The sequence below is a fragment of the Phyllobates terribilis genome, unplaced genomic scaffold (assembly GCF_046119375.1).
Source record: "Phyllobates terribilis strain yellow unplaced genomic scaffold, ASM4611937v1 Scaffold_124__1_contigs__length_5142088, whole genome shotgun sequence".
Taxonomy (NCBI): domain Eukaryota; kingdom Metazoa; phylum Chordata; class Amphibia; order Anura; family Dendrobatidae; genus Phyllobates; species Phyllobates terribilis.
The window spans coordinates 3851956-3875079 of NW_027362884.1; the positions used below are offsets into that span (position 1 = coordinate 3851956).

Here is a 23124-nt window from a genome sequence, read left to right on the forward strand (position 1 = left end):
AAAATTTCTTTTTTGGTTTGCTACAATGCCTTTTCTGAAACGTTGTCTCCCTCTGCTGGAACACTGACTTCTTTCATTTAATGCCTGCAGACTATAAAAGAGAACCCAACCCAAAAAGTTTGGTTGATTAGTCTGTGGCATTCTGTTAAACTGTTGCTTATGGCGGTCTCTGTGAGCTTCTCAGCGACATTCAGCCAGCCAGGTATCCTGCCTGCAGTAGATGGAATGTGGCAATGGAACGCTGGCTGCGCGTGTCATAATAGGCTCTGAGCCTTTATATACCTGTGCACAGCAGCAGCCACCTTCAGTCTGCTGCTGGACAGCCAGCAGCAGCAGCAGCAGGAGAGGTATGTAATCAGGAGCCCTCCTGCTAAGGGTAGACAGCTGCTCGTTCCACCCCACCCCCCGCCTTAATTGGTTCTCCTCCCTTCCAACGGTGTTGAGGCGGGTGGGAACAGCAGGGGGTGAAGGTGCTGTGTTTAAAGAGGTGGAGTTATGCAGATCTAAAACGCGTGGATTGCAGCAGCAGCAAGCCGAAAAGTGCAGGCATGTAAGGGATCTAGAGGTTGACAACATGTCTTCTTAACGGGAGTCCAGGAGCTCATCTCCACAAATGGACTTTTCAGGATCCTTGGGTGGCTCCGTAGTTTGAAACCAATTCTGGTTATCGCTTCTCGGCCTTTTGGCTAAGATCAAGTGTAGTATCTGTTCTTATCAGTTTAATATCTGATACGTCCCCTATCTGGGGACCATATATTAAATGGATTTTTAGAACAGGGAGATGGAAAAAGAGCTTGCTCTGTCCACTCCACGCATTGACCTGGTATTGCAGTATCTCCAGGACCGGTGCACCCCTTCTTTAATGCAGTTTCTAAAATCAGAAAGAATTGAATTCAATGTTTTTTGTTCATGTTGCTTGTTTGTCGGATTTTGGGATGGACTCTTTGGCTTTGCTTTTCTTCTCCTCATTGGATTTTTCATGTTCAAAGTTGCAGAAGCCAGATTACAAGCTCATTTTGGTTCAACTTCAGCAACTGTGCATTGCATTGCCATGTAATGTGATGCAATGCTGTCTTTCTAGCTCTCCCTTTTTACTTCCTTTTGGATAAACAGACATATTAGGCAAGCATTTTGGAGCTTTCACCTAAATAACTACAGGTGGTGAGATAAGCTGCACAATATAATTGACCTTTCAGTATATTGTTGCACACACACCATCTATTTAGCAAATGCCCTTGTTATCAACAGCAGCCTTTTAAACTCACCTGAGCTAACAGGTATGTGCGCTGGTTACTCTGCTGCGCTTAAAATTTCTTTTTTGGTTTGCTACAATGCCTTTTCTGAAACGTTGTCTCCCTCTGCTGGAACACTGACTTCTTTCATTTAATGCCTGCAGACTATAAAAGAGAACCCAACCCAAAAAGTTTGGTTGATTAGTCTGTGGCATTCTGTTAAACTGTTGCTTATGGCGGTCTCTGTGAGCTTCTCAGTGACATTCAGCCAGCCAGGTATCCTGCCTGCAGTAGATGGAATGTGGCAATGGAACGCTGGCTGCGCGTGTCATAATAGGCTCTGAGCCTTTATATACCTGTGCACAGCAGCAGCCACCTTCAGTCTGCTGCTGGACAGCCAGCAGCAGCAGCAGCAGGAGAGGTATGTAATCAGGAGCCCTCCTGCTAAGGGTAGACAGCTGCTCGTTCCACCCCACCCCCCGCCTTAATTGGTTCTCCTCCCTTCCAACGGTGTTGAGGCAGGTGGGAACAGCAGGGGGTGAAGGTGCTGTGTTTAAAGAGGTGGAGTTATGCAGATCTAAAACGCGTGGATTGCAGCAGCAGCAAGCCGAAAAGTGCAGGCATGTAAGGGATCTAGAGGTTGACAACATGTCTTCTTAACGGTAGTCCAGGAGCTCATCTCCACAAATGGACTTTTCAGGATCCTTGGGTGGCTCCGTAGTTTGAAACCAATTCTGGTTATCGCTTCTCGGCCTTTTGGCTAAGATCAAGTGTAGTATCTGTTCTTATCAGTTTAATATCTGATACGTCCCCTATCTGGGGACCATATATTAAATGGATTTTTAGAACAGGGAGATGGAAAAAGAGCTTGCTCTGTCCACTCCACGCATTGACCTGGTATTGCAGTATCTCCAGGACCGGTGCACCCCTTCTTTAATGCAGTTTCTAAAATCAGAAAGAATTGAATTCAATGTTTTTTGTTCATTTTGCTTGTTTGTCGGATTTTGGGATGGACTCTTTGGCTTTGCTTTTCTTCTCCTCATTGGATTTTTCATGTTCAAAGTTGCAGAAGCCAGATTACAAGCTCATTTTGGTTCAACTTCAGCAACTGTGCATTGCATTGCCATGTAATGTGATGCAATGCTATCTTTCTAGCTCTCCCTTTTTACTTCCTTTTGGATAAACAGACATATTAGGCAAGCATTTTGGAGCTTTCACCTAAATAACTACAGGTGGTGAGATAAGCTGCACAATATAATTGACCTTTCAGTATATTGTTGCACACACACCATCTATTTAGCAAATGCCCTTGTTATCAACAGCAGCCTTTTAAACTCACCTGAGCTAACAGGTATGTGCGCTGCTTACTCTGCTGCGCTTAAAATTTCTTTTTTGGTTTGCTACAATGCCTTTTCTGAAACGTTGTCTCCTTCTGCTGGAACACTCACTTCTTTCATTTAATGCCTGCAGACTATAAAAGAGAACCCAACCCAAAAAGTTTGGTTGATTAGTCTGTGGCATTCTGTTAAACTGTTGCTTATGGCGGTCTCTGTGAGCTTCTCAGCGACATTCAGCCAGCCAGGTATCCTGCCTGCAGTAGATGGAATGTGGCAATGGAACGCTGGCTGCGCGTGTCATAATAGGCTCTGAGCCTTTATATACCTGTGCACAGCAGCAGCCACCTTCAGTCTGCTGCTGGACAGCCAGCAGCAGCAGCAGCAGGAGAGGTATGTAATCAGGAGCCCTCCTGCTAAGGGTAGACAGCTGCTCGTTCCACCCCACCCCCCGCCTTAATTGGTTCTCCTCCCTTCCAACGGTGTTGAGGCGGGTGGGAACAGCAGGGGGTGAAGGTGCTGTGTTTAAAGAGGTGGAGTTATGCAGATCTAAAACGCGTGGATTGCAGCAGCAGCAAGCCGAAAAGTGCAGGCATGTAAGGGATCTAGAGGTTGACAACATGTCTTCTTAACGGGAGTCCAGGAGCTCATCTCCACAAATGGACTTTTCAGGATCCTTGGGTGGCTCCGTAGTTTGAAACCAATTCTGGTTATCGCTTCTCGGCCTTTTGGCTAAGATCAAGTGTAGTATCTGTTCTTATCAGTTTAATATCTGATACGTCCCCTATCTGGGGACCATATATTAAATGGATTTTTAGAACAGGGAGATGGAAAAAGAGCTTGCTCTGTCCACTCCACGCATTGACCTGGTATTGCAGTATCTCCAGGACCGGTGCACCCCTTCTTTAATGCAGTTTCTAAAATCAGAAAGAATTGAATTCAATGTTTTTTGTTCATTTTGCTTGTTTGTCGGATTTTGGGATGGACTCTTTGGCTTTGCTTTTCTTCTCCTCATTGGATTTTTCATGTTCAAAGTTGCAGAAGCCAGATTACAAGCTCATTTTGGTTCAACTTCAGCAACTGTGCATTGCATTGCCATGTAATGTGATGCAATGCTATCTTTCTAGCTCTCCCTTTTTACTTCCTTTTGGATAAACAGACATATTAGGCAAGCATTTTGGAGCTTTCACCTAAATAACTACAGGTGGTGAGATAAGCTGCACAATATAATTGACCTTTCAGTATATTGTTGCACACACACCATCTATTTAGCAAATGCCCTTGTTATCAACAGCAGCCTTTTAAACTCACCTGAGCTAACAGGTATGTGCGCTGGTTACTCTGCTGCGCTTAAAATTTCTTTTTTGGTTTGCTACAATGCCTTTTCTGAAACGTTGTCTCCCTCTGCTGGAACACTGACTTCTTTCATTTAATGCCTGCAGACTATAAAAGAGAACCCAACCCAAAAAGTTTGGTTGATTAGTCTGTGGCATTCTGTTAAACTGTTGCTTATGGCGGTCTCTGTGAGCTTCTCAGCGACATTCAGCCAGCCAGGTATCCTGCCTGCAGTAGATGGAATGTGGCAATGGAACGCTGGCTGCGCGTGTCATAATAGGCTCTGAGCCTTTATATACCTGTGCACAGCAGCAGCCACCTTCAGTCTGCTGCTGGACAGCCAGCAGCAGCAGCAGCAGGAGAGGTATGTAATCAGGAGCCCTCCTGCTAAGGGTAGACAGCTGCTCGTTCCACCCCACCCCCCGCCTTAATTGGTTCTCCTCCCTTCCAACGGTGTTGAGGCGGGTGGGAACAGCAGGGGGTGAAGGTGCTGTGTTTAAAGAGGTGGAGTTATGCAGATCTAAAACGCGTGGATTGCAGCAGCAGCAAGCCGAAAAGTGCAGGCATGTAAGGGATCTAGAGGTTGACAACATGTCTTCTTAACGGGAGTCCAGGAGCTCATCTCCACAAATGGACTTTTCAGGATCCTTGGGTGGCTCCGTAGTTTGAAACCAATTCTGGTTATCGCTTCTCGGCCTTTTGGCTAAGATCAAGTGTAGTATCTGTTCTTATCAGTTTAATATCTGATACGTCCCCTATCTGGGGACCATATATTAAATGGATTTTTAGAACAGGGAGATGGAAAAAGAGCTTGCTCTGTCCACTCCACGCATTGACCTGGTATTGCAGTATCTCCAGGACCGGTGCACCCCTTCTTTAATGCAGTTTCTAAAATCAGAAAGAATTGAATTCAATGTTTTTTGTTCATTTTGCTTGTTTGTCGGATTTTGGGATGGACTCTTTGGCTTTGCTTTTCTTCTCCTCATTGGATTTTTCATGTTCAAAGTTGCAGAAGCCAGATTACAAGCTCATTTTGGTTCAACTTCAGCAACTGTGCATTGCATTGCCATGTAATGTGATGCAATGCTATCTTTCTAGATCTCTCTTTTTACTTCCTTTTGGATAAACAGACATATTAGGCAAGCATTTTGGAGCTTTCACCTAAATAACTACAGGTGGTGAGATAAGCTGCACAATATAATTGACCTTTCAGTATATTGTTGCACACACACCATCTATTTAGCAAATGCCCTTGTTATCAACAGCAGCCTTTTAAACTCACCTGAGCTAACAGGTATGTGCGCTGGTTACTCTGCTGCGCTTAAAATTTCTTTTTTGGTTTGCTACAATGCCTTTTCTGAAACGTTGTCTCCCTCTGCTGGAACACTGACTTCTTTCATTTAATGCCTGCAGACTATAAAAGAGAACCCAACCCAAAAAGTTTGGTTGATTAGTCTGTGGCATTCTGTTAAACTGTTGCTTATGGCGGTCTCTGTGAGCTTCTCAGCGACATTCAGCCAGCCAGGTATCCTGCCTGCAGTAGATGGAATGTGGCAATGGAACGCTGGCTGCGCGTGTCATAATAGGCTCTGAGCCTTTATATACCTGTGCACAGCAGCAGCCACCTTCAGTCTGCTGCTGGACAGCCAGCAGCAGCAGCAGCAGGAGAGGTATGTAATCAGGAGCCCTCCTGCTAAGGGTAGACAGCTGCTCGTTCCACCCCACCCCCCGCCTTAATTGGTTCTCCTCCCTTCCAACGGTGTTGAGGCGGGTGGGAACAGCAGGGGGTGAAGGTGCTGTGTTTAAAGAGGTGGAGTTATGCAGATCTAAAACGCGTGGATTGCAGCAGCAGCAAGCTGAAAAGTGCAGGCATGTAAGGGATCTAGAGGTTGACAACATGTCTTCTTAACGGGAGTCCAGGAGCTCATCTCCACAAATGGACTTTTCAGGATCCTTGGGTGGCTCCGTAGTTTGAAACCAATTCTGGTTATCGCTTCTCGGCCTTTTGGCTAAGATCAAGTGTAGTATCTGTTCTTATCAGTTTAATATCTGATACGTCCCCTATCTGGGGACCATATATTAAATGGATTTTTAGAACAGGGAGATGGAAAAAGAGCTTGCTCTGTCCACTCCACGCATTGACCTGGTATTGCAGTATCTCCAGGACCGGTGCACCCCTTCTTTAATGCAGTTTCTAAAATCAGAAAGAATTGAATTCAATGTTTTTTGTTCATTTTGCTTGTTTGTCGGATTTTGGGATGGACTCTTTGGCTTTGCTTTTCTTCTCCTCATTGGATTTTTCATGTTCAAAGTTGCAGAAGCCAGATTACAAGCTCATTTTGGTTCAACTTCAGCAACTGTGCATTGCATTGCCATGTAATGTGATGCAATGCTATCTTTCTAGCTCTCCCTTTTTACTTCCTTTTGGATAAACAGACATATTAGGCAAGCATTTTGGAGCTTTCACCTAAATAACTACAGGTGGTGAGATAAGCTGCACAATATAATTGACCTTTCAGTATATTGTTGCACACACACCATCTATTTAGCAAATGCCCTTGTTATCAACAGCAGCCTTTTAAACTCACCTGAGCTAACAGGTATGTGCGCTGGTTACTCTGCTGCGCTTAAAATTTCTTTTTTGGTTTGCTACAATGCCTTTTCTGAAACGTTGTCTCCCTCTGCTGGAACACTGACTTCTTTCATTTAATGCCTGCAGACTATAAAAGAGAACCCAACTCAAAAAGTTTGGTTGATTAGTCTGTGGCATTCTGTTAAACTGTTGCTTATGGCGGTCTCTGTGAGCTTCTCAGCGACATTCAGCCAGCCAGGTATCCTGCCTGCAGTAGATGGAATGTGGCAATGGAACGCTGGCTGCGCGTGTCATAATAGGCTCTGAGCCTTTATATACCTGTGCACAGCAGCAGCCACCTTCAGTCTGCTGCTGGACAGCCAGCAGCAGCAGCAGCAGGAGAGGTATGTAATCAGGATCCCTCCTGCTAAGGGTAGACAGCTGCTCGTTCCACCCCACCCCCCGCCTTAATTGGTTCTCCTCCCTTCCAACGGTGTTGAGGCGGGTGGGAACAGCAGGGGGTGAAGGTGCTGTGTTTAAAGAGGTGGAGTTATGCAGATCTAAAACGCGTGGATTGCAGCAGCAGCAAGCCGAAAAGTGCAGGCATGTAAGGGATCTAGAGGTTGACAACATGTCTTCTTAACGGGAGTCCAGGAGCTCATCTCCACAAATGGACTTTTCAGGATCCTTGGGTGGCTCCGTAGTTTGAAACCAATTCTGGTTATCGCTTCTCGGCCTTTTGGCTAAGATCGTATGACTGTACCTTGATTGGTGCGAGTCTCCTGGAGGAATCCGGACCCTTTTGTGGCGGATTTTCTGCTTTTTCCTGTGGTATTCCATACCGACAGAATCCAAGATGTCTTTTGTGAAGAACACCATCCATTTGTCCGTGGATCCATCTGACCAGAACAAGAACAACGTGGTTTTCATTGTCCAAGACATCGTTGAAGGCAAAGCTGGAGCAACACGTTCTGAGATCTTCAGTGTCAACGAATTTTCACATCAAGGTAATTATGACGTTACCTTTATGGACCAGGATGTTTGCCTTAATGTCTTTGAATGGCTCCGTGGTCACTCTAGTGACCCCTGCTTGGAAGGAGTTAGATGGGAACCTTTGTTTGGTCTGCAAGAAAAGGAGGTGACTGTGACTGTCTATAACCCTTTTACAGACCCTGAGCTGCTGGAGTGCTTCCTCTCTCACTACTGTGAATATGTGCGGAAGGGAGTGAAGCAAGTCAATTGTCTAGGAATCTTTAACTGTCAGTATAAATTCCGTGTGAAATTGAAAAGGGATCCTGACAGTGTGGGGGGCTTTAGACACCCTCCATCAAATTTTTCCGTTGCAGGCCATAGAGGTTTCCTCTTTTACCCAGGCCAGCCCATGTTTTGCCGTAGATGCTTTTCTTTCGGACATACCATGGTAACATGCCTTAAAGGGCAGTGTTGCCGAAATTGCAGAAAGGAGGGGCATATGGCCAACCAGTGTCCAGAGGCCAAGTCCTGTGATGTCTGTGGGAGTAGTGATCACATGTATAAGGACTGTCCTATGAGTGCACCTAGACGTTCTGATAAAGAACAGAAGGAGGAGGAGCTGGAGAGGAGGCAGATGGCAAGCGCACTGAAAGTGCTGGAAAGATTGGAGAGGGAGGAGAGAGAGGGAAGGAGGCGGGAAACTGGTAGAGCCTCTCCCTCTACGGCGCCAGAGGAGGTGTCCCTGAGACCATGTTCTTCTTCTGCTGAAGAAATGAGGAAGAAGCGGAGGGAAGAAAAGGAGTTCTGGAGGGAAGTGGCAAAGGTGGAGAAAAAGGCAGTGTCTGCGAGAATATCTAGGAAAGTGGTGGAAGCAGAGCTGCCTGAGATGATGACTTTTGGAGAGGCAATGGACGCAACAGGATGTGAAGTGCAAATCTCGGAACCCGACAGTCCTGAACACCCTTCGGGTCCTGAAAACATTGAAGATTTTTCTTCGGAGGATGATAGGGGTGCAAAGAAGAGTCGTAGGGAGGATGGTGGGGGCAGTGATGATGCAGATTTTAGTGAGCCTCAGAGGAAGATCAGAACTGCCAGAATGAGGAGTGTGGCTGGTGAAGCCAGCGGGTCGGAAACCAGCTGTTCTGTTCTGATGGCGGAGGAGGATAGTGGTGGTGCTGGATAGTGTCACCATATAATATTGTAAATGTTTTTTCTTTTTGTCCTCTTGTGAGCTTTGGTTTAGGCCAAAGGCTATTTCTTTGTGTAATTGGTGAAGGAGTAGAAGTATTATGGGATTTACCATAGTGTCCCAAAACGTAAGAGTGTTTAAAAGTAAAGTAAGAAGAGCTGCTATTTTTGAGTTTTTAGCTATGCAAAATGCATCTATTTTTTGTTTACAAGAATGTGGGGTAGTGGATGGTGTGAAAGGGGATGAATGGTCTTATGGAGCGTCTGTGTGGTCGGGGAGTGCATGTAATAAGAATGATGGTGTGGGTATTTTGGTTAAAGGAAGGGAGGTTGTTTTGAGTGATTATTTGGTTATTGAGGTGGGGAGATGTATCCTTGCTAATTTTGTATACAAGAATGTAAAGTTTTGTGTTATTAATGTTTATGCGCCAGTTGAAAAAAATGAGCGCAAAAATTTATTTGAAAAAATTAAGCTTTTTGTTCCAGGAAGAATACCTGTGGTAATTGTGGGTGATATGAACTGTGATGTGGGGAGAGTGAATGTGGATGTGTCTGGGAAAGCATTATTGGAGTTAGTGAATGATTTTGGGTTGTGTGATATGCAGCGCGTGTGTAACATGAATCCTTTGTTGAACACTTTCTTTTCTGAGAGTGGTAGGGTACAATCCAGATTGGATTATTGTTTTATTTCTAAAAATATGGTTTCTGTTAATTATAGGCAGGAAAACGTTCTTTTTTCAGATCATGTGTGTATGTTGTGTGAGTTGGATATAAAAGTTGATGGAGTGTTTGGGAGAGGATTGTGGAAGTTAAATGTTAAACTGTTAGAGAATGAAGATGTGAGAAAGGAGTATGAAAGGCGGTATGAAGAATGGTGTAAGCATAAAAATGAGTTCAGGAATGTTTGTGAGTGGTGGGACTGGGTGAAGAAACAAACAAAAATGTTCTTTAAAAATTTAGGATACAAGTATGCAGCAATTAAAAGAGAGAGTTTTGTTAAACTGAACGCACGGTTGAGCGTTTTGTATAAGTTAAGGGAAGGAGGAGTTGAGGTGGAGGAGGATATTTTAGAGGTAAAAAAGGAGATTAGTGAGTTTTTGTTGGAGAGAGGGAGAAGCATAGTGTTTAGGGCAAAGATTGATAAGATGGAGCAGGATGAGAAATGTTCTCGGTTTTTCTTTAAAAAAGTTTTTGGAAAGAAACAGAGTATGAGCGTGGTGTATGGAGCAGATGGAAGTGAGGTGAGTGGAGAGGATATGTGTGAAGAGGTGGCTAAGTTTTATGAGGATCTGTATGCAGTGAAACAGAGGGATGAATGTTTGGAGAATGATGTTTTGAGTGTGTTAGAGAGTAAGTTGAGTGAAGCAGAAAGAGAGAGAGTGATGGGTGAGGTGACTGGTGATGAGGTATGGAAGGTTATGTGTAGTATGGCTTTGAATAAGACGCCGGGGGAGGATGGCCTCCCAGTAGAATTTTATCGTGTGATGTGGGGTGTGATTGGTAAGGACTTTGTGGATGTATGTAAGTATATGTGGGGAAACATGGAGGTGACTGAGAGTATGCGTGCAGGTTTGGTTGTGTTAATTCCTAAGAAAGGGGATTTGAAAAGTCTGAGGAATTGGAGGCCAATAACGTTACTTAATTGTGATTATAAAATCTATGCAAAACTTATGGCTAATAGGATGCGTGATGTGATAGAGAGTGTGATTGGGGATGAGCAGTGTTGTGCGGTACCTGGGAGGCGGATTCATGAGTGTGTGTGTATGTTAAGAGATTGTCTATGGGATTGCATGGGTCGTAAGAAGAGTGTATTTTTGTTAAGTTTGGATTTTGAAAAGGCTTATGATAGGTTGTCGCATGGTTTTTTGTTCAGAGTGTTGTTAAAAATGGGTTTTCCGGCTGATTTTGTTGGGCGAGTGAGAAGTTTGTATGCGGGTGTTTATAGCTGTGTTTTAATGAATGGGTATGTGGGTAGGAAAGTGAATGTGTTTTCGGGTGTGCGACAGGGGTGTCCTTTGTCCCCTGTAGCATTTATTTGTGCAATTGAGCCATTGTTGTGTATGCTGAGGAAAGATAAGGTAATTCGTGGTGTGCAAGTGCCGGGAGGTGGAGGAAAAGAATGGAAGGTGAGTGGTTATATGGATGACGTGTGTGTATTATGTGATTCTGAATGTTCGGTGAGGCGGGTGAAGTTGTTAGTGTCTATTTTTTGTGGTGCATCTGCGTTTAAAGTGAATTGGGAAAAGAGTGAGTGTAAGGGTTTTGGAGGCGGAAGTTTAAGTAGGGATGTAGGTGTGAATGTAGTGAATGGACCTATTAAAGTTTTGGGTGTGAAGTTTTCAGAGAGTTTGGATGGGAAAGAAAGTTGGGATGATGCGAAAGGAAAAGTTGAGCAGAAGTTGAATTTTTGGAAATTGAGGAGTTTATCCTTTTTTGGGAAGATTTTAATTGTTAAGAGTGTGGTGTTGCCAATATTTTTATATATTGCGGTAGTATTTCCACCAGGATATATGTGTATGAGAAGCTTGAATAGAATTTTATTTGGTTTTTTGTGGAACTCGAAAATGGAGAGAGCTAGGAGAGAAATTTTGGTTAAAAGAGTGGAAAAAGGTGGTTTGGGTTTTCCGAATTTGGACGTGTTTTTTGGTGTGAATATCGTTGTGTTTGTTTTGAAAGTGATTAGGGCGGATGGAAAGTTTTCATCTATGTGTAGGTATTTATTTGGAGCGTATTTGTTTCGTTTAAAGTGGCAAGAAAGGGATTTGCGATGTCCGATTGCTTTTGAGGTGCCTGTATGGTATGTGTGGGTTTATAAGTTTTTGGTGAGGTATGAACTGTGTGATGCAGATGTGAGATTGCTGGAGAATAAGAAGGCTGTGTATAGGATGATTGAATGTAGAGAGGTAGAATGTGGAATAAATATGGTTAGGGGTGGTGATGTGCAGAAGGTTTGGAAGAAAGTGCGGATGAGTGGTATGACCAACAAACAGAGTGAAGTTGTGTGGCAGTCTTTACATGGAGTATTACCTGTGAGAGAATTTCAGAGGAATAGAGGTTTGGTGAGGAGTGAAATGTGTCCAAGAAATGGCTGTGGTGGAAGGGAAAGTGTGTTGCATGTTTTTTGGAATTGCCAGTATGCTAGAGATGTGATTGGGAGAATGGGGCCTTTGTGTAAAGAATTGTGTGGTGTGAATTTGTTGTCTTTTGAGTTGTTTATGTTTGGTTTGGGAATATGTGATGGGACGAAGGAAAGAGTCTTGTGGTTGATGCTTGCGTGTATAAAGGAAGTGTTATGGGATGTGAGGAATGTGTATGTGTTTAAAAGGAAGGAAATTGCTGTAAAGGATAGTGTGAAGGTGATTTTGGGGAAGATGTATGTGTGTTTCCTATGGGACAAAAAGAGGAGAGGGGAAGTGGATGCGGAGGGAATATGGAAAGTTAAAAAGTGGAGATATATTGTTAGTACCTCTTGATTTTTGTTATTGTTGTTTTGAAATATGAAATAAATATTTCCGATGATGATGGGGACAGCAAATTGCGTATTGGATTTGACGCAGCTGTTTTGATGGAATTTTCCTTTGTCTGGTTTCCATAGACTGTGGAATTTCCTCGTCTGAGGAGAAAAAAAAAAAAAAAAAAAAATCTGTTCTTATCAGTTTAATATCTGATACGTCCCCTATCTGGGGACCATATATTAAATGGATTTTTAGAACAGGGAGATGGAAAAAGAGCTTGCTCTGTCCACTCCACGCATTGACCTGGTATTGCAGTATCTCCAGGACCGGTGCACCCCTTCTTTAATGCAGTTTCTAAAATCAGAAAGAATTGAATTCAATGTTTTTTGTTCATTTTGCTTGTTTGTCGGATTTTGGGATGGACTCTTTGGCTTTGCTTTTCTTCTCCTCATTGGATTTTTCATGTTCAAAGTTGCAGAAGCCAGATTACAAGCTCATTTTGGTTCAACTTCAGCAACTGTGCATTGCATTGCCATGTAATGTGATGCAATGCTATCTTTCTAGCTCTCCCTTTTTACTTCCTTTTGGATAAACAGACATATTAGGCAAGCATTTTGGAGCTTTCACCTAAATAACTACAGGTGGTGAGATAAGCTGCACAATATAATTGACCTTTCAGTATATTGTTGCACACACACCATCTATTTAGCAAATGCCCTTGTTATCAACAGCAGCCTTTTAAACTCACCTGAGCTAACAGGTATGTGCGCTGGTTACTCTGCTGCGCTTAAAATTTCTTTTTTGGTTTGCTACAATGCCTTTTCTGAAACGTTGTCTCCCTCTGCTGGAACACTGACTTCTTTCATTTAATGCCTGCAGACTATAAAAGAGAACCCAACCCAAAAAGTTTGGTTGATTAGTCTGTGGCATTCTGTTAAATTGTTGCTTATGGCGGTCTCTGTGAGCTTCTCAGCGACATTCAGCCAGCCAGGTATCCTGCCTGCAGTAGATGGAATGTGGCAATGGAACGCTGGCTGCGCGTGTCATAATAGGCTCTGAGCCTTTATATACCTGTGCACAGCAGCAGCCACCTTCAGTCTGCTGCTGGACAGCCAGCAGCAGCAGCAGCAGGAGAGGTATGTAATCAGGAGCCCTCCTGCTAAGGGTAGACAGCTGCTCGTTCCACCCCACCCCCCGCCTTAATTGGTTCTCCTCCCTTCCAACGGTGTTGAGGCGGGTGGGAACAGCAGGGGGTGAAGGTGCTGTGTTTAAAGAGGTGGAGTTATGCAGATCTAAAACGCGTGGATTGCAGCAGCAGCAAGCCGAAAAGTGCAGGCATGTAAGGGATCTAGAGGTTGACAACATGTCTTCTTAACGGGAGTCCAGGAGCTCATCTCCACAAATGGACTTTTCAGGATCCTTGGGTGGCTCCGTAGTTTGAAACCAATTCTGGTTATCGCTTCTCGGCCTTTTGGCTAAGATCAAGTGTAGTATCTGTTCTTATCAGTTTAATATCTGATACGTCCCCTATCTGGGGACCATATATTAAATGGATTTTTAGAACAGGGAGATGGAAAAAGAGCTTGCTCTGACCACTCCACGCATTGACCTGGTATTGCAGTATCTCCAGGACCGGTGCACCCCTTCTTTAATGCAGTTTCTAAAATCAGAAAGAATTGAATTCAATGTTTTTTGTTCATTTTGCTTGTTTGTCGGATTTTGGGATAGACTCTTTGGCTTTGCTTTTCTTCTCCTCATTGGATTTTTCATGTTCAAAGTTGCAGAAGCCAGATTACAAGCTCATTTTGGTTCAACTTCAGCAACTGTGCATTGCATTGCCATGTAATGTGATGCAATGCTATCTTTCTAGCTCTCCCTTTTTACTTCCTTTTGGATAAACAGACATATTAGGCAAGCATTTTGGAGCTTTCACCTAAATAACTACAGGTGGTGAGATAAGCTGCACAATATAATTGACCTTTCAGTATATTGTTGCACACACACCATCTATTTAGCAAATGCCCTTGTTATCAACAGCAGCCTTTTAAACTCACCTGAGCTAACAGGTATGTGCGCTGGTTACTCTGCTGCGCTTAAAATTTCTTTTTTGGTTTGCTACAATGCCTTTTCTGAAACGTTGTCTCCCTCTGCTGGAACACTGACTTCTTTCATTTAATGCCTGCAGACTATAAAAGAGAACCCAACCCAAAAAGTTTGGTTGATTAGTCTGTGGCATTCTGTTAAACTGTTGCTTATGGCGGTCTCTGTGAGCTTCTCAGCGACATTCAGCCAGCCAGGTATCCTGCCTGCAGTAGATGGAATGTGGCAATGGAACGCTGGCTGCGCGTGTCATAATAGGCTCTGAGCCTTTATATACCTGTGCACAGCAGCAGCCACCTTCAGTCTGCTGCTGGACAGCCAGCAGCAGCAGCAGCAGGAGAGGTATGTAATCAGGAGCCCTCCTGCTAAGGGTAGACAGCTGCTCGTTCCACCCCACCCCCCGCCTTAATTGCTTCTCCTCCCTTCCAACGGTGTTGAGGCGGGTGGGAACAGCAGGGGGTGAAGGTGCTGTGTTTAAAGAGGTGGAGTTATGCAGATCTAAAACGCGTGGATTGCAGCAGCAGCAAGCCGAAAAGTGCAGGCATGTAAGGGATCTAGAGGTTGACAACATGTCTTCTTAACGGGAGTCCAGGAGCTCATCTCCACAAATGAACTTTTCAGGATCCTTGGGTGGCTCCGTAATTTGAAACCAATTCTGGTTATCGCTTCTCGGCCTTTTGGCTCAGATCTGTAATGGGTCTAGTCATTTGGCTGTCTGTGCGTTAACTCTTGGCCCTGTGGCATCGCCATTTTATGGCTTAAGCCACTTGCTGCTATAAGGAGTTGGCCAGTAGACACGACTAGCGATAATGGGACGCATTCGATACGCTGGGCCCGGTGAGGCTCGAGTGAAGTTTGGAATCCAGATTGATGTGGAAGAAGGCAAAGAAGGAATCTTTACCCTCAGCTTCGTGGTGAAGGAGATTTTGTTTGGACTCCTTGAATTGAAGAAGGAAGAAATCTTGTGCCTCCAGCAATTCAAAAGCAAGTATAATCTTGTATTTACTTCTATGGCTGTTTGCAACAATTTCTATGATTGTTTGAAAAAGAATCTGGACAATCAATATTTGGATGGGCTGACTTTTGTCATCTTGTATTGCTCCAAAGAGGTACCTCTGACTGTTTTCATGTACAACCCACATGTGGACTTGGCTTTGATTTATGCCTTTCTAAATAGGCACTGCTATATTACCAAGGTGGCAGTAAAAGTCATGAATGAGGAGGAACTATGGACCGGTAAATATCGTTTCATGGTCAAGTTCCGGGAAAGTCCTGATGAACCAGGGGGTATACATTATCCTCCATCAAATTTTTCCATTGGGAGTGAGCGGGGTTACCTGTTCTTCCCCAATGCGCCCAGGTTTTGTCGTCATTGTAGGAGGTATGGCCATACTCAGGAAGCATGCGACATCAGACAGATTATTTGCAGGAAGTGCAATGAGGTGGGTCATTCTTCCAATAATTGCAAAAATGAAATAGTCTGTAACCTCTGCGGAGAGAAGGGGCATGCCTTCAGAGACTGTATATTCCATCCTGGTTCATATGCGGGGGCAGCGGGAAGGGGAAGGAGAAGAAATGAATCTCCTGCACCCACAGCTACAACTCCGACTGCTCCAACTCCGACTGCTCCGATATCTACTCTGGCTTTCCTGGATGAGGAGGAGGCTCGGGTTGCTTTTCCAGAACTGGTTCGTGTGAATGTAAGAGGAAATATGGAGCTGGCACCTGAGCCACCGGTGCAGAGGGCCGCGTCTGTGGCTTCAGATGTCAGTGAGTCTGAGACGATAACTGATGATCGTATAGGCATGGAAGTGGCCCCGGTGGAGGATCTGGAGGCTGAAATTCCAGACATGATGGTTACATTGCAGGGGGAAGAGGAGTCTGATCTGACCAGAACACCGCATGTGGCCTGGAGCGATGTCGTTTCTGACCTTGAGGAGGAGGGAGGTCAGGGGGACTTTGACCCCCAGCGGCGGGATTATAGTTCAGATGAAGATGGAGGCGCTTCAGTGAAGAAAAAGAAGAAAACTGAACCATCCTTTTCCCCTTTAAGTGACTGCAGTGTGAGTCCAGCCCGGGTGTACCCTACTGCATCCGATCCCCAAGATGTGTCTTTTTTGGGGGAAGGCACAAACTACGATATCTGCACGTCCAGCGTCCTACCCCCAGAAGGGTTAGGATGATGTACAGGTGGGCATGTTGTCGTGACCTGCCACATCAAATTAATAGATGGGTGCCCAAGTTGCTCTCAGCATCTTGTCGCTAAATGTTCGGCTGATTAAATCTGAGTCGAGAAGAGTGGCAATTTTGGACTACTTGAGCAACTTGGATGCGGACGTATACTGTGTCCAGGAGTGTGGGATCTCCGATCCCTTAAGTGAAAATGCATGGCCTTTAGGTCAAAGTGTGTGGTCTGGTTCTGTATGTAATAAAAATTGTGGGGTAGGTGTTTTGGTGAAGGGTTATAGTGTTAAGATAGAAAGTTACATGGTGGTGGAGGCGGGGAGGTGTGTAATATGTGAGTTAAATTGTAGGGGGTGGAGGGTTAGGGTGGTAAATATGTATGCACCAATAGATAAAGGGGAGAGGCTGGAAATTTTTGAGAAATTATGTTTTTTTTTTATCTGGCAAAATGCCAATAATTTTTGTTGGAGATTTCAATTGTGTGACGGAGGGGGATAAGATGGATGTTACAGGTAAAAGACTCAAGAGTCTTGTGGCGGATTTTTCCTTACAGGATGCTGCGGAAGTTTTTTTAGGTAATCCACCTCCTGCGACCTATAAGGCCGACAGGGGAGGCATAGAGTCTAGAATAGACCGTATCTTCTTTTCTTCACAAAATGTTATTTGTAGGAATTTCCAGCAGGAAGATGTTCCCTTCTCTGACCATGTGTGTTTGAGGGCACGTCTAGAAGGTAAGATTTCCTTTGTATATGGTGGTGGCGTGTGGAAACTTAATGTGCGTTTGCTGGAAGATAATAGGATCATGCGTGATTTTAGGCGAATGTATGTTAGGTGGAGGGATAAAAAAAGTGATTTCAGGAATGTGCTTGAGTGGTGGGACTGGATGAAGAGTGAGATTGTTTTTTTCTTTAGAAAAAGGGGCAGGAGGAAAGCAGCAATGAATAGAGCAAAATTTAATGATTTAAGCTCTAGACTGGAGTGGCTGAGGAAGTTAAGGATGATTGGAGTGGATGTGGATGTTTTGATGTGTCAAGTGAAAGAAGAGATTAAGAAATATATTGAGGGTAAAGGGAAAGAAATTATTTACCGTTCTAAGATTGAACATTTGGAGAAAAATGAGAAATGCACAAGGTTTTTTTTCAAAAAAGTTTTTGGGAAGAAAGTAGATATGGATGAGGTGGTGAATGGTGATGGGGTGTGTGTGAGTGGGAAGGATGTGATGCAGGAGGTGGTGTTGTTTTATAAGGAGTTGTATGGGGAAAAATGGGTTGATGATAGGATGTTGACTGATGCTTTGGGGTGTTTAGAAGGTTGTTTGGGTGAGGATGAACGTGAAATATTGGATGATGTAATTGTGTTGGATGAAGTTAAAAAAGTGGTGATGTCTGCGAGTAAGAATAAAACACCTGGGAAGGATGGACTGCCCGTGGAGTTATATGTTAAGGAATGGGACACGATGGGAAATGACTTATTGGAGGTGTGCCAGTATATGTTCACGGAGAATATGTTGAGTGAATCTATGAGAGATGGGGTGGTGGTTTTGGTTCATAAGAAAGGTGATAAAAAGGATTTGGGGAATTGGAGGCCAATCACCCTTTTGAATGCAGACTATAAGGTGTTTAGTAAATTGTTGGCTAGCCGGATGCGGGAAGTGATTGGCGGTGTGGTGGATGAAGATCAAGTGTGTGCAGTGCCTGGGAGAAGTATGACTGAAAATTTGGTGTTGTTGCGTGATGTGATTGGGGATTGTATGAGTCGTAAGCAGAAATGTTTGTTGTTTTCGGTTGATTTTGAAAAAGCTTTTGACCGTGTGTCACATAACTTTATGTTTAAGGTTTTGTCTAAGATGGGTTATTCCAGGAATTTTGTAAACTGTGTTAGGAGTTTGTATTGTAATGTTTCAAGTGAATTTTTGGTGAATGGGTGGTTGAGTGAGAAAGTGAGAATTAAATCAGGAGTGCGTCAGGGGTGCCCTATGTCCCCTTTTTTGTTTATTAGTGTGATTGAAGTGTTGATGTGTATGGTTAGGAAGGATAAGGTTATGAGAGGTGTGATGATTCCTGGGAGTAATGGAAAGGATGTGAGAATTCTAGGTTACATGGATGATATAGTGATTGTGAGTGGGAATATGGCTGCGATGAGTAGGGCAAGGTTGATATTAAGTTTGTTTTGTAGTGTCTCAGCTTTTAAGGTCAATTGGACTAAGAGTTCCTTTAAATGTTTTGGTGAGAGGAATGTACGGATGGATGGTGTGAGGTGTGAGGATGGTGCAATAAAGGTGCTTGGGATTAAGTTTAATGATGATTTGAAAGGAAATGAGAGTTGGGAAGATTGTGGGGTGAGAGTGGTGCGCAAGTTGAATTTTTGGCGAATGAGAGAATTAACTCTGACTGGGAAAGTTCTGATTATTAAGGCGGTTATTTTGCCTATTTTGTTGTTTGTTGCGAATGTATATCCTGCTGCTTTTAAGAAAATTAGGAAAACTGAGAAATTCATCTTTAATTTTCTTTGGGGAAGTCGCATGGAGAAATTGAAACGGGAATATGTCTATAAGTTATGTGTAAATGGTGGTTTGGATTTTCCAAATATTGATTTCTTTTTAGGGATTGGTTACGTGAAAATGGTGGTGGTGGTTCTAGGGAAAAGTAATAAGTGTGCTTATATGATGAAGTATTCGGCTGGATGGATGCTTTATGGCTTAAAGTGGGTCAAAAGGGATGCTAGAGTGCCTGTTGCTTTTAAGTGTCCTGTATGGTATGGTTGTGTTGAGAAATTTGTAAGGAAGTATGATTTGTTGTCCGTTAACATGAGTGATTTTAGGCAAAAGAAGAAAGTCATTAGGATGGTGCGTGAGCGTGAGGTGGTATGTAATATCAATGGGTTGAGAGGGGAGGAAGTAACCGAGATGTGGAGAAAATTAAGTATAGATGGTGTGACTAACAGACAGAGAGATATCGCTTGGATGATATTGCATGACATTTTGCCTGTTAGAGATGTGCAAAAGAAGAAGGATTTAGTTAAATCTGAGGTATGCCCGAGGGATGGATGTGGTTTGAGAGAGCATGTTAGACATATGGTATGGGATTGTGATTTTGCATATGATGTATGGAAGGGTATAGGGGGACTTTGCAAGGAATTGGTGGGTGTAAAGTATGTAAATTGGAAACTTGCTATGTTTGGGATGGGTGCATGTAGTAGAATTAAGGATAGGATTTTATGGTTGTTGGTGGTGTGTGTAATTGAAAGTTTGTGGGATGCGAGGAATTTGTTAGTTTTTAAAAGGAAGAAAATGTCAGTTAATGAATGTTTGAGATTGATTCTGTCACGTATGTATGTAATATACCTCTGGGATCAGGAACGTGGAAGTATTATAGATGCTGAAGGGATCTGGAAGTTTAAAAAGTGGAGGTTTTTGGTAAAGTTTAATTAGTAGTGTATAATGTACCTGATGATAAGGTTTGGTTTTATTTTTGATTATATACCAAGTGTGATGAAAGGCTAAGTGTCAATGAAAGGCTTTTGTAAGTCGATTTGATTGAGCTTATGCTCCGGCCTATCTGATTTGGAAAAAAAAAAAAAAAAAAAAAAAAAAAAAAAATCTGTTCTTATCAGTTTAATATCTGATACGTCCCCTATCTGGGGACCATATATTAAATGGATTTTTAGAACAGGGAGATGGAAAAAGAGCTTGCTCTGTCCACTCCACGCATTGACCTGGTATTGCAGTATCTCCAGGACCGGTGCACCCCTTCTTTAATGCAGTTTCTAAAATCAGAAAGAATTGAATTCAATGTTTTTTGTTCATTTTGCTTGTTTGTCGGATTTTGGGATGGACTCTTTGGCTTTGCTTTTCTTCTCCTCATTGGATTTTTCATGTTCAAAGTTGCAGAAGCCAGATTACAAGCTCATTTTGGTTCAACTTCAGCAACTGTGCATTGCATTGCCATGTAATGTGATGCAATGCTATCTTTCTAGCTCTCCCTTTTTACTTCCTTTTGGATAAACAGACATATTAGGCAAGCATTTTGGAGCTTTCACCTAAATAACTACAGGTGGTGAGATAAGCTGCACAATATAATTGACCTTTCAGTATATTGTTGCACACACACCATCTATTTAGCAAATGCCCTTGTTATCAACAGCAGCCTTTTAAACTCACCTGAGCTAACAGGTATGTGCGCTGGTTACTCTGCTGCGCTTAAAATTTCTTTTTTGGTTTGCTACAATGCCTTTTCTGAAACGTTGTCTCCCTCTGCTGGAACACTGACTTCTTTCATTTAATGCCTGCAGACTATAAAAGAGAACCCAACCCAAAAAGTTTGGTTGATTAGTCTGTGGCATTCTGTTAAACTGTTGCTTATGGCGGTCTCTGTGAGCTTCTCAGCGACATTCAGCCAGCCAGGTATCCTGCCTGCAGTAGATGGAATGTGGCAATGGAACGCTGGCTGCGCGTGTCATAATAGGCTCTGAGCCTTTATATACCTGTGCACAGCAGCAGCCACCTTCAGTCTGCTGCTGGACAGCCAGCAGCAGCAGCAGCAGGAGAGGTATGTAATCAGGAGCCCTCCTGCTAAGGGTAGACAGCTGCTCGTTCCACCCCACCCCCCGCCTTAATTGGTTCTCCTCCCTTCCAACGGTGTTGAGGCGGGTGGGAACAGCAGGGGGTGAAGGTGCTGTGTTTAAAGAGGTGGAGTTATGCAGATCTAAAACGCGTGGATTGCAGCAGCAGCAAGCCGAAAAGTGCAGGCATGTAAGGGATCTAGAGGTTGACAACATGTCTTCTTAACGGGAGTCCAGGAGCTCATCTCCACAAATGGACTTTTCAGGATCCTTGGGTGGCTCCGTAGTTTGAAACCAATTCTGGTTATCGCTTCTCGGCCTTTTGGCTAAGATCAAGTGTAGTATCTGTTCTTATCAGTTTAATATCTGATACGTCCCCTATCTGGGGACCATATATTAAATGGATTTTTAGAACAGGGAGATGGAAAAAGAGCTTGCTCTGTCCACTCCACGCATTGACCTGGTATTGCAGTATCTCCAGGACCGGTGCACCCCTTCTTTAATGCAGTTTCTAAAATCAGAAAGAATTGAATTCAATGTTTTTTGTTCATTTTGCTTGTTTGTCGGATTTTGGGATTGACTCTTTGGCTTTGCTTTTCTTCTCCTCATTGGATTTTTCATGTTCAAAGTTGCAGAAGCCAGATTACAAGCTCATTTTGGTTCAACTTCAGCAACTGTGCATTGCATTGCCATGTAATGTGATGCAATGCTATCTTTCTAGCTCTCCCTTTTTACTTCCTTTTGGATAAACAGACATATTAGGCAAGCATTTTGGAGCTTTCACCTAAATAACTACAGGTGGTGAGATAAGCTGCACAATATAATTGACCTTTCAGTATATTGTTGCACACACACCATCTATTTAGCAAATGCCCTTGTTATCAACAGCAGCCTTTTAAACTCACCTGAGCTAACAGGTATGTGCGCTGGTTACTCTGCTGCGCTTAAAATTTCTTTTTTGGTTTGCTACAATGCCTTTTCTGAAACGTTGTCTCCCTCTGCTGGAACACTGACTTCTTTCATTTAATGCCTGCAGACTATAAAAGAGAACCCAACCCAAAAAGTTTGGTTGATTAGTCTGTGGCATTCTGTTAAACTGTTGCTTATGGCGGTCTCTGTGAGCTTCTCAGCGACATTCAGCCAGCCAGGTATCCTGCCTGCAGTAGATGGAATGTGGCAATGGAACGCTGGCTGCGCGTGTCATAATAGGCTCTGAGCCTTTATATACCTGTGCACAGCAGCAGCCACCTTCAGTCTGCTGCTGGACAGCCAGCAGCAGCAGCAGCAGGAGAGGTATGTAATCAGGAGCCCTCCTGCTAAGGGTAGACAGCTGCTCGTTCCACCCCACCCCCCGCCTTAATTGGTTCTCCTCCCTTCCAACGGTGTTGAGGCGGGTGGGAACAGCAGGGGGTGAAGGTGCTGTGTTTAAAGAGGTGGAGTTATGCAGATCTAAAACGCGTGGATTGCAGCAGCAGCAAGCCGAAAAGTGCAGGCATGTAAGGGATCTAGAGGTTGACAACATGTCTTCTTAACGGGAGTCCAGGAGCTCATCTCCACAAATGGACTTTTCAGGATCCTTGGGTGGCTCCGTAGTTTGAAACCAATTCTGGTTATCGCTTCTCGGCCTTTTGGCTAAGATCAAGTGTAGTATCTGTTCTTATCAGTTTAATATCTGATACGTCCCCTATCTGGGGACCATATATTAAATGGATTTTTAGAACAGGGAGATGGAAAAAGAGCTTGCTCTGTCCACTCCACGCATTGACCTGGTATTGCAGTATCTCCAGGACCGGTGCACCCCTTCTTTAATGCAGTTTCTAAAATCAGAAAGAATTGAATTCAATGTTTTTTGTTCATTTTGCTTGTTTGTCGGATTTTGGGATTGACTCTTTGGCTTTGCTTTTCTTCTCCTCATTGGATTTTTCATGTTCAAAGTTGCAGAAGCCAGATTACAAGCTCATTTTGGTTCAACTTCAGCAACTGTGCATTGCATTGCCATGTAATGTGATGCAATGCTATCTTTCTAGCTCTCCCTTTTTACTTCCTTTTGGATAAACAGACATATTAGGCAAGCATTTTGGAGCTTTCACCTAAATAACTACAGGTGGTGAGATAAGCTGCACAATATAATTGACCTTTCAGTATATTGTTGCACACACACCATCTATTTAGCAAATGCCCTTGTTATCAAC

General features: G+C 43.6%; 10 non-coding genes across 10 annotated transcripts; all 10 read left to right on the forward strand.

Moving 5' to 3' along the window:
• The first annotated feature begins 666 nt into the window (after positions 1–666).
• Positions 667–857, forward strand: LOC141203540 (U2 spliceosomal RNA). The gene has a single exon (XR_012274579.1). It is a non-coding gene; the product is annotated as a U2 spliceosomal RNA (small nuclear RNA).
• Positions 858–1972: 1115 nt separating this feature from the next.
• LOC141203541 (U2 spliceosomal RNA) lies at positions 1973–2163 on the forward strand. Its single transcript, XR_012274580.1, has one exon. It is a non-coding gene; the product is annotated as a U2 spliceosomal RNA (small nuclear RNA).
• Positions 2164–3278: 1115 nt separating this feature from the next.
• On the forward strand, positions 3279–3469 carry LOC141203542 (U2 spliceosomal RNA). The gene has a single exon (XR_012274581.1). It is a non-coding gene; the product is annotated as a U2 spliceosomal RNA (small nuclear RNA).
• A 1115-nt stretch (positions 3470–4584) lies between these two features.
• Positions 4585–4775, forward strand: LOC141203544 (U2 spliceosomal RNA). The gene has a single exon (XR_012274582.1). It is a non-coding gene; the product is annotated as a U2 spliceosomal RNA (small nuclear RNA).
• A 1115-nt stretch (positions 4776–5890) lies between these two features.
• On the forward strand, positions 5891–6081 carry LOC141203545 (U2 spliceosomal RNA). The gene has a single exon (XR_012274583.1). It is a non-coding gene; the product is annotated as a U2 spliceosomal RNA (small nuclear RNA).
• A 6155-nt stretch (positions 6082–12236) lies between these two features.
• On the forward strand, positions 12237–12428 carry LOC141203271 (U2 spliceosomal RNA). The gene has a single exon (XR_012274387.1). It is a non-coding gene; the product is annotated as a U2 spliceosomal RNA (small nuclear RNA).
• A 1115-nt stretch (positions 12429–13543) lies between these two features.
• On the forward strand, positions 13544–13734 carry LOC141203784 (U2 spliceosomal RNA). The gene has a single exon (XR_012274810.1). It is a non-coding gene; the product is annotated as a U2 spliceosomal RNA (small nuclear RNA).
• Positions 13735–19927: 6193 nt separating this feature from the next.
• LOC141203270 (U2 spliceosomal RNA) lies at positions 19928–20123 on the forward strand. The gene has a single exon (XR_012274386.1). It is a non-coding gene; the product is annotated as a U2 spliceosomal RNA (small nuclear RNA).
• A 1115-nt stretch (positions 20124–21238) lies between these two features.
• Positions 21239–21429, forward strand: LOC141203546 (U2 spliceosomal RNA). The gene has a single exon (XR_012274584.1). It is a non-coding gene; the product is annotated as a U2 spliceosomal RNA (small nuclear RNA).
• Positions 21430–22544: 1115 nt separating this feature from the next.
• Positions 22545–22735, forward strand: LOC141203547 (U2 spliceosomal RNA). The gene has a single exon (XR_012274585.1). It is a non-coding gene; the product is annotated as a U2 spliceosomal RNA (small nuclear RNA).
• Positions 22736–23124: the final 389 nt, after the last annotated feature.